Here is a 12116-nt window from a genome sequence, read left to right as displayed (position 1 = left end):
TACTATAAAGTTTCCTGTCACAAACAGACGAACAGGCGTTAATTTTGAACGCTGCCGGTGTATAAAGACCACCTGGCTAGGAAGAAGAAAAATTTCCTCTGTCACTCGGGTATTATTGCTAGCATTATGTTTGGATTTCACATGGTTATAAATAGTCTGTTCACTTTGATTGGCTGGCCAAAACGATTTACGTGTGTTGATTGATTACTTGTTGTTGAAGATTTCATGTGTATAAGGGGTACCAGTGGGGAAATTATTGCAAACAAATTATCATTTGATAAGTCCGAATGATTTTTCTGGTTGTCGGACATTATTCTCAGAAATAACACAGGGCGGCACTACACGTAATGAATAGATTTCGGAGAAATTGACGGAAATTACACCGAGATGTCGCGATTGTATAAGTTCGGTGATTTGCCTAGTTTTGTTTACATTGTCGAGAGCGCGTAGAGCATCTATATATAGCCTAACTAGTAAAGTACAATTTTAACCGAAATGTTATGCTTGTTTCTATGCGTATATATGTATTACACCAACTTGTCCAAGTACATGTACAGTACATGTATATCAGTACAGTGAATATTAGACGGAAAACTTGTTAGCATTAGGAAAAGGCCCAATGCACCTTCAGAACAACTTTATCAAAATAAACAAAATTACGTTCATTTTCATAACGCAGGTCGTATTATGTTCCCCGACGTCGTCATAATTACAACGCGTTAGTTGACTATTTCTGCACCAGACGGCAAAACTTGTTTGGTGTTGTAACCTCATCTTTGGCCATATTTTGTAATAATTGTTTGAAAGAAACTTTTATTTTGTTTTGTTTCGGAAAGGTAGCCTAGTGGCCCTTTCATGAATATCATGAAGCTGATTATCTTTTACATTGAATGCAAAAGCATTTAAATCATCATTCTTCAAAAATGAATTGTCATAAGAACTATGGCAGCTAACTATGAACAGAACAATGCGACAAGCTTTCCTATAATTGCTTCCTAATAAATAATGCTGTATGGTAGCCTTCTTAGCTTTTTGGGAAGCTAATACTTGTTATTCTATTATGGCCTTCTCCAGAGGGAACTGTTCTCATATACTGTTGTCTGGCGAGGTTTAGTCCCCGAGTCGCAGACGAGCCTAGTACGTCACATGACATTCATTGTGACGTCATATATTTGGTCGCGTGCTCATTCCCGGGGGATTATACCTAAGGAATAGATGTTTATTTTGTTGAGGTTATGAGGGTATAATGATAATGGAGCACGTGTAAATTATGTAACCGGCGAAGCCGGGTTACATAAAATTCAAACGGGGTCCATTATCATTATACCCTCATAACCTCAACAAAATAAACATCTATTCCTTATATTTACAGTTTTTCAAGTAAATGAATATTATTAATTCACGCGGCAATTGCATATATTTTCATTAAAATACACATATTTTTCTCTCCCATCATTGTCAACGAATTCGATTGAACAGCTGATTGGAATCGAGTCATTCATATGTTCCCGCCAAAAGTGGGGTCATGATCCCACGTTGCTACGCCATCAACTATTCACGTAACAATAGAAACGCCGCGCGTGTTGTGCTAACAATAAATAAACATTATACATTGATAATGATAATACTATAAAGCATGGTTATTGAGTCCATGTCAGTGCAAACTGTAAATATTTTAGTATAGTGCCCGTAGTCAGATATAGTCCCCCGTAGTCAGATATAGTCCCCCGTATTCAAGAAGGACAGAGAACTGTCGCAAAATATACCATGGCTATAATCCAATCGCATTTCTAGTAATTATCATGTTATGTACTAAAGATAGATAGTTTTGACTATATATAAAGTACTAAGTATATTGTTTTAATTCCAAAAGATATATCCTGATTACAAAAAGCACATTCAAAGCATATGTGACCCGGTTAATAGTCTCTCAAGGATTGCTGACAGATATGTAATTATTAGTTATTTTGCCAGATTTTACGTATCTTTAAAGCAATAAATGCTGTCCTTATCTTCTCTTACATATAAAGAAGTTGTCACACATTCAGTAGGAGCAATATTATTCATAACTATTATATAACAAAGAATCTAAATTATGATAAAAATAATAAAACCAGACAAATGTTTAGTGAAAACTTGCTTCAAAATACTCACGTGTTTTCCCCCGCTGGAATGTAACAGGTAATGTCTCATTAGTCCGGTCATCATCAAGTTATCTTCCTATCTGATCATGTATTTAATAAAGCAACCGGAATTTGAAATGTATTTGCTATATGAATTGTTAATTGTCAATAATCCTAATTTTAATTTAAAACAATTTTACTGCAAAGAGGTCAACGGGATTAGACAGCAGATATTGCCTATATAGGTCGTTTCCTTACAAAACAACACCGTGGTACAAGTTACAAGCATTACACAAAAAGTCATCTAATTTAAAATGAAGGGAGATAACCCCAAACAGGATTATAGCTTTAATAAAAAAAAATCGAAAACATGAATATAACTATTGTTTATAAAGTGTAAATCAGGAACATAGTAGCTTTAATCAAATGAGTTAATTGTTTTATTAGTAAATCTAATTATTGAATATTTAGTGTATTATTGTCCCAATCCACATACAGATTCGGGCCAAAAGCTGTCCATTTAACATTAAGTAGGCCATCCAGTGATGAGGAAGGAATAAAATACATGGAGTTTGCTTGGAATTTATTGTTTATTTAACGTTTACATTTCAAAAATATGCTATTTTCTAAAATGAAATTCATATAGGAGTTAAGAATGTTTACTATAAAAGATTAAAAATATTTCTTTCTATTTTCACTGTAACGATATGTCGCTTAAACATTTGATATTTGAATATGGACATGTAACTTGATGATTTAGATCCCCAAAAGCATATGTAGGCCAAGAGAACCGAAATCTAGTGATCATATACGTGTATTCCTGGCTTTGAATAAAGCGCCTTCAATCACCGCCATGTTTAGTACCTTCCGAATCCTATCACGTGACTGACGTCGACACGACCTGCACGTGTTGAGCCAGGTGACAATCATAAGCGTACATGTGTTTGATTACGTTTTCCTTCGGGCTAATATGAGCAACTCATGCTGGTATATGTTCACAAAGTGATTATTTGAAATATCTAATTCACACATTTCCGTAAAATATTGTGTGTATCAAATATTGTAATGTGTGAGTTCTTTGTAGATCCAGTCTGCTGAGGTCGATACCGTGTTTTGTTTATAAAAAATCGGTGACATTTTCTCTTGGTTTCACATCTCTCGTGTTACTTCGAGATTGTTGCGACGATGTTCGGAAGAGTTCGGAATGATTTTGCATCTTTCGAGCCTATTTTTCACATGAAAGATTTTTTACTTTTATAATAAAAAAAAATACTTCCAGTGTTGCAACTTTATAAATAAGATAAAATTAGAAAGTTTAAACCTCAGACAGACAGAGTATAACACTTAAACAGTTTTCACTATGACAAAAAGAGCGAAAGTTATAGAACATACAACTTTAACATGTAAATTTTAAGTTGAATTGGTTACATTTATAACAATATGCATAAGAAATTTCAGTGTGTTTTCAAGATTTGAATCAATATTATTGAAAGAATTAAGCATTAATCCTAATGCAGTCCTCGATGTAATTTTCGTCATGCCTATTGGTAATTTGGAATTAATGAGAAGATCATGTTATTTCATGAAAAGGGTCTGAACATCATTTAACCTTTGGGTTCATAATATATAGACTGTTTTCTATAGAGGTGAGAGTATGTGGGGCAAACATCTGTTACGTAACAGACAGGTCACCGAATTATATATACGGTTATGCATTCACAAATCCTACATATGTATTATGCTTGTTCCAAAAAACGACAACAACGATAAATCGCGTCACAAATTGACAATTAAACATGCACACGTCTGTCTAATAAATGTACGCTATCAATGTAAACTCTAAAGGAACTAATTTCTCACACCATATGTCACATTGTCTTATTCTTTGTGTAGGGATTTTAAAAGTCTTCTGTGAAGTTTCGACACTATGTCAAACATTTTATCTGTTCTAGCTACTTCAAACTCGGTTGCCAGTGAACATGCAAACTTTAAATGTAATGAGAACTGTGAGACATTACATGAACGTTGTCAGGAATCTAACACTTCAGACACAAATGACGATGGCATCGATTGGATAGGCCAATTTAATTGTCAGGATCACCAACCTAAACTTAATTGTCAGTATAACCAACCTGGACTAGAGGAATGTAAACTGAACCCAGATAAACTCCGTAATCTCAATTGTGATCACTGCATGGATGGAATGTGTTCATTATGTATTTCTGGAATGAAGAGGACAGAACTCCTTCAGTGTTTTAATGGAGAATTCTCAAAACAAAAGCAACAGATAGAAAATCGTTTGATAGAGATGTGCAATGAAATAATACACGTCAAAAACCCGGTGTGTAAGGAACAATGTTCTAACCAGGATTTAATTAAAGATATTCACGTTAAAAATGATCATATCTATAACGAAACAATAATAAATATTGAAACTGGGTCTGTAGCAGATGCTGTGAATGCTGCCTTCATATCCCTCAGAGACAAAGAGATGGTTTGGCATAAAATGTATCGTCAGCGTATGGAAAAATACACAGAGTATTTAACATGTCTAGACTTTAATACCAAATTAGAGGATACGTTTTGTGAGACAAACTGTGAAACTGGGAGTTGTTCGGGACCTTTGTCATTTCTTTCTGATCCAAATGTCAAATTTATCCTACCCAAAATATCAAAATGTGATCGCAATAACACTGAGGAATATACAGTATCGACATGTATGTAGTATAGATGAACCTGATATGGCGCTGCAAAACTAAATTTGTTTTACAATCGTTGGTTCTATGTCGTTTAAACAATGTATTGTATTGAACTCGACGTTGTGTGTTCCATCATAAGATTGCGTTAGCATAACTGATATACGTGAAAACTATGCTAATACAATTCACCGGCGGACGTGATATATTTTTAGCTATAAGTTTGTTTCCATCACTTTCTACAATACCATTGGTAATGAACAGTATTGTAAGACTATATTATCCATTATAAATGAAACAAAAATAATAGAATAAAATGAATATATCCACTTTTGTATTCTTTATTTTAAGCATGGATATAAAACTCAAAAATGAGTAAAATTGTAAAGTAAATTTTCCTTACTGAAGATAAACAAACTTTGTCAGTTTTAATTGAAAAACACCATGTACATGTGCTATTTGTCGTTGATGAAGCATCTTGAAGCGGAGTTATTACAAAATGATCACCACCACTTTCTGTAGTATGACTTTGACGGAGAAAATTGTAAAGCTTTGAAACTCTGTAATTACGTAAAAACAGAAATTGTCCAATTGAATATGATGACTTTCTGTCACGTTATGCTTGAATTGGGTATGCATGAAGACAAATTTAATTTTAAGAGGAAGTTAGACCTTTTCAGTATTTTCTGAGAAAATGCTTATCAGTGATGCTAACTAAATGTGAGGCATGCAGGTGTATAAAGTCAACATTCTTTCCAATCACACCACGGAATGTTCAATATGGCGTCCAGGTACAACCAATATAAGTCATACATGTATATAGCATAGGTGGACTAGCTGCTTATATATGTAGTTAAACGAAAGGGGTTGGTCGAAACTAAATCAGATTTGTTTTAACATTCTCTAAATTACAATTACTAATTTATTACTGATTAAGTACTTCCTATTTAGTAAAATGTCTAACATAGCAAATACAGGATTTTTAAAACAAGATCACATTGATACTTAATTGTAAACTTGTTTCATTTAAAATACAAAATAGTTATAAAACAAAATAATTTTACAAAGAAAACTTTATTTAATTATAAACAAACCATAAGATGTAATAATTTATTTATGGCTGTACCACGTTTCTCGTTGGCTTAATTATTCTATATATTGCATAATCATAAAAGGTAGACATTAACAGAAAATGACAGCTAGTGGCTTTGCTTTACGCAAGGTAAATATCTTTATGCATCATGTTGTACGGGAAACAATAGATCAATCCAAAACAGTTGACTTTTCCTCCAAATTCTTAACTACTTAGCCCCAGCTTATTCTACAATTCATCATACTTGCTGTTCAAATGGTTTAACAAATCAAACTTGTTAGACAATTTGAGGTAAGAAGGTAACATGAACCATCATCAGTTTTTCTCGTCAAAGGCTAATATAAGTAGCTCTGGTTAATTACTGATCAAGAGTCGACTTTATCCTTGGAAACATGGAAACTAGCTAGACGAGCTAACCAAACTCTCATACCGGCTGGTATGAACGTATTCCTGTTATATGGAGACTATGCGGAAAACATTCGAACAATATTATTATAATGCTAAAATATTGGAATTCGTCGTAAACTTCTTAGAAATAACAGGGTATGTAAATATCGACCATTTTTCCTAGGACAAGCAATGACAATTTCTACTTAGAAATCAGAGGGATATTCTTCTAGGAAATGAGAGAGGAGAAATGATGATCGTAAACATCGCTCACCAAATCTCATCACTGATTGTTCAAATCAAAACTCTTATTTCGTTTTTTTTTTGCTTTATTTTAATCTAAATGTGACATAAACAATATATTGCAATATCTGAAAGGATGAAATAAAGAAAATCCATCTACCTATCTATCTATCTATCTATCTATCTATCTATCTACATCTATCTATCTATCTATCTATCTATCTATCTATCTATCTATCTATCTATATATCTATCTATCTATCTATCTATCTATCTATCTATCTATCTATCTATCTATCTATCTATCTATCTATCTATCTATCTATCTATCTATCTATCTATCTATCTATCTATCTATCTATCTATCTATCTATCTATCTATCTATCTATCTATCTATCTATCTATCTATCTATCTACTGTATCTGGGTTGAAAGTGTTTGGACACATACAGTCCACATTACCCATGTCCGAAATCGCACAACCATACACAAAATTACACAACCATACACAAAACTACACAATCCTACACATAGTCTATAACTATTTACATAACTGTACACTATGCACAACGAAACGACTCTGTCATTTAAATCAACGAATATCACACTATTACATGAATAATATGTTTATAGAAATGTTTAACACAACACATTATAACATAGTGCGGATTTTAAACCAGATTTATTATTATAATTAGCATACAAACGCCCTTGGCGAGCCTTGATGGATAGCTCACTTAGTCACGAGGTCAATATATGGCGGTAACAACAGCTCCTAGAGCCTAAGGATGTGGGCGACAGATGGAAACCTCCCCTTACATACCTTTCTCGAGACAGCGTTTCATCATTATACTTCTGGGACGTCTTGGAGGTAAGTAATATTTAAATAGTTATTTGGTAAATCTAGAGCACGGTTCAAAAGGTCAGACATTGTGAATACATAGAATGTTTAACAAAATCTTCGGAATACTTTCGTTAAATGTAAATTTACAAAGAATGAACTGAATCAACAAAGCATTCTAGTGAAATATGTTAGAAGTTATTTTCTAATAACTCATAAGTTATGTCTTAGTTCAACCATGAATATTTACCCAGGAAACATGTCTTAGGTATATAATACTGCGGAACATATGTACAATATAATTCAAACAATCCGACACTCGCACTTCATTACCTTTGACCTCTGATGTTATGGTAATTAGACATTAAATTACGCAGCACAAAGAGCGTAACAAATATAAACACTTGATAGAGTAAAATAAGTGACAGGATAATCGCGTTGTTGTTTAAGTCCTCAGTGAGTTCTACTCTCACATTTCTAACGGAAATAACTCTGGAAATAAAGATAGAGACCGATACAATTGTTATAAAAAATGTTGATAATGATAATTCCGTCTTAAATATTAGAACATGAATTTAAACTATCCATGTTTTGTTAATGGATGTATATGTATGTACTGTGTACTGTATATAAAACAGTTTGTCAGCATACTTCAATATATAACTTAGATTAACACATGCTCATCAATTGGACGTTTAACGTAAATTTAGTTTACATCGATATGCATACTATAGAAATAAACATTGTCATTTAGGGTTTTTTAGAAAAAATATAATGAAAATGTATATAAGTTCTTTGTAAGTGATATTAGAAATACGGACAAAACATTTGAAAATTTTCGATGCGGTATGCCCTTTTATTAAAGGTAGGTTTCGCCCAACCAAATAAATATTTTTTGTAAAACCCGGAAGATAAGATGGAAAAAATCTACAAATGTGACTTGAATACGACATTGAAGAAAATCCTTGATTCGTAGTTGTTATACTTCTTTGGGCGAAACCTTCCTTTAAGACGCCCAAATATATGTACATTGTATGTAGAACTAGGTACAAACAAGTCGAAAGAGTGTTAATTGTCTTAATAAGTTATTCTTTATTAAAATGTGAATTATTTTATTTTATAAATCCAGGTTATGCCAAGTACCAATAATTTCAATTTCTAAAGTTGCCATAGGAACGACATGTTTCCACGACATTTAAAACACACCTACAGTGTGATGCTGTGTTGTGTCCTCGCTCTTCAGGCTTCAACACTACCAGAAGTAAATGGACGAGTTGATAAGAGACTATTGGCGGCCATCAACAATAAGAAAATTCGCTCACTGCTATCCAAATCTGACAAAACTCAAACGAATCCATCCACAATACCTCAGGGAAATTCTCCAAAGACTCCAAGTGATGGATCAAACGCAAATAAAGCGAGCACACAACCAAGTGGAGAGAACAATCCGACTACTGAAGTAGGAGCTACTGATAACAAAGATCCGAAACCTACAGACACTCAAAAAATTGATATCAATATCAATATAAACAATAACATCAATAATAAGGACCCCACAACAACAGGCAAGTCAACGAAACCAAAGGCGCCAGTTTTAAGACATGACTGCAAATTTCTCTGCGCTAACCAAATACCGTAAGTGCCAGTTTTATTACTCTTTATTTATCCTATCCTCTACCAACCATCACCAAGTAAAGCTAATGTAACGATTGCACCTAAGATCGTAGTTTTCAAATATAATGAGTCGTTTAACCATTCAATTAAAACGTTCATAAATATCATTTCTCAAATTACCAATAATTACTTCATTTATTAGACGGAGAGTTAGACGGAGAGTTGTGAGTTTCTTATGGTATGTATTTCCCACTTTATTTCCATAGACTTCCAACATGCCATTGCCCACAAGGCTTAGGGACGTGGTTCTGAGTCCTTTCTCACCAGGATCTGCACCCACGAACGGAAAGTGGAATGATTATCATATATATGAAAACTATGTAAACAGCCAAGCTTTTATGTCAAAGTATACGCATTGTCCAATGCTTGTTTCTAATCAACATTTACCAATGTTTGAGATGTAATAACGCTATTATGATTATGAGAATCATAAATATTGTAAATTCATACAACCAATTACGATAAGCAATACATACATGTATGTACTATTTTTTCTGTATATCATGATGAAATGCTATCGTCATGGTTACGTTGTTTTCAAGAAATAAAGCAATGACAAAGTTTGCATGTATATGTTCAAATGTATAAACCTGACGTCGAGAATTAATGATTGATTACTCAAGACCATATGGAATTTCAAACCCAATACTTTCATCACTGAAAGCGTCAAAACAACCATTTAGTATTCAAGGTACATAACAATTTTGCCAAATCTTGTTTGAAATCATAATGTTTTTTTCTAGTGAAACTCGCATGTCAATGTATTAAGTCTAACCTCTTACAATGCAGTAACCGCTTTTCCATAAAAACCATAAAGAACCAGAAAATGAAATCGATTTGTTTAGTGCAACACTTTAATAGCGTAAATCAAAGAACGCAATCATCATTTTCTCTTTCCACACATTGTTTGGTTACAATCAGGGTTATCTTAATATACCTATACCACCCAGTATGATAACACTCGATTTACATTCAGGGTTCTCTAAATACAGCTTTACCATCCAGTGTGAAAACACTCAAAGCTATACCATCCAGTGTGAAAACACTCTAGTTACAATCATGGTTCACTATAAATAGCTATACCATCCAGTGTGAAAACACTCTAGTTACAATCATGGTTCACTATAAATAGCTATACCATCCAGTGTGAAAACACTCAAGTTACAATCATGGTTCACTATAAATAGCTATACCATCCAGTGTGAAAACACTCGAGTTACAATCATGGTTCACTATAAATAGCTATACCATCCAGTGTGAAAACACTCTAGTTACAATCATGGTTCACTATAAATAGCTATACCATCCAGTGTGAAAACACTCGAGTTACAATCAGGGTTCAGCATATACAAATATACCATCCAGAGTGTGAAAACACTCTTGTTACAATCAGAGTTCACTATATAAAGCTATACCATCCAGTGTGAAAACACCCGAGTTACAATCAGGGTTCACTATATATAGCTATACCATCCAGTGTGAAAACACTCGATTTTCAATCAGGGTTCACTATATATAACTATACCATCCAGTGTGAAAACACCCGAGTTACAATCAGGGTTCACTATATATAACTATAAAATCCAGGGTGTGAAAACACCCGAGTTACAATCAGGGTTCACTATATATAGCTATACCATCCAGTGTGAAAACACTCGAGTTACAATCAGGGTTCACTATATATAGCTATACCATCCAGTGTGAAAACACTCTAGTTACAATCATGGTTCACTATAAATAGCTATACCATCCAGTGTGAAAATTTTCCCACTCGAGTTAAATCACTGGGTAAATAGCTTTCCCATACAGCTGACTAAAGTTATACGTCTATAATAATTGACATTATTTATATCACCTTTTTTATGTACTGGGACAATGGAGTCACGTGACCACTCTTCTGGAAAGAACCCGGATTCAAAAATTCTTCTATAGAGTTTTTATATACATGGTATCAAAATATCTTCACAATCTTCGAATAATTCGTTTAAAATTAGATCTTCACTGCAACTTTATCTCTTTTCAGATTACGAATTGCAAAATGTATCTCCTCTTCAGTAAATGGTTCATCTAATTCATTAAATATTGTTGAATCTATATCATTATACGACAATTCTTCACTAGTGTCATCTGTATTAATGTAATACTAATATTACTAAAATAGTCTAAACATTCATCCATACTAATATGTGGTTGGGATACATGATTTTTACGCTTTGAAAAATATTTATAGAATTTCTTGGGGTTATTTTTTCTGAGAAACTCTACCATATCACCTTCTTGTCGTTTGTATGGACGCTTAAGTATATATTCCAACTTTTTGTAAGTTTGTTTTTACTTATAAGAACCGCATGATTATCATGTGTCTTGTTAACATTAAAATTAAATAATGCACGTTTACACTCATTATATCAATTTTTACATTATCAGTAAAACATGGTTTGTCCTCTTTATCACCTTTATAATGTTGAGGGTATTGATTCATATTACTTGTATTTTTAACATTACAGTTTGGTAAAACAACATGATTTATATCGCCACAAAATTTGGTTGCACATTCATCAATTTTTTCTTGAGAATTTAACGACATATCACATATATTAAGAAGGTCATGAACTATTGCTTGAAGGTCATTGCATATTCTATCTACATTGTCTTTGTTCCATCTCACAGTTTTTGTTGTACTACCACTACATAAGACATTATTGCGGTCATCAATTATATTAGTGTTACACATATTGAAGGAAAAACACAACGGTGAATAGTATTGAACTCGCCCGTGCCAAATTTTAAAACATTTGAAATATAATCACAATCAACTAATAGATAATCAATTAGACTCATTCCGTTGTTATTACAAAAGGTATAATTTCCATTTTCATCGCCTGTATGACGACCATTAACTATTCGCATACTTGCAGATTTACACAATATAAGTAATTTTCTACCATATGTATTTACATGTTTATCCTTATTACTACGAGGACAACTAGTTGAATCGTTATTATAAAACATATCATCAAACAATTCATCATCAAGCCAAACATTTACAATATAATCTG

The sequence above is a fragment of the Argopecten irradians genome, chromosome 4 (genome assembly GCF_041381155.1).
Source record: "Argopecten irradians isolate NY chromosome 4, Ai_NY, whole genome shotgun sequence".
In the NCBI taxonomy this organism is placed as follows: domain Eukaryota; kingdom Metazoa; phylum Mollusca; class Bivalvia; order Pectinida; family Pectinidae; genus Argopecten; species Argopecten irradians.
Note: the sequence above shows the minus strand (reverse complement) of the source record.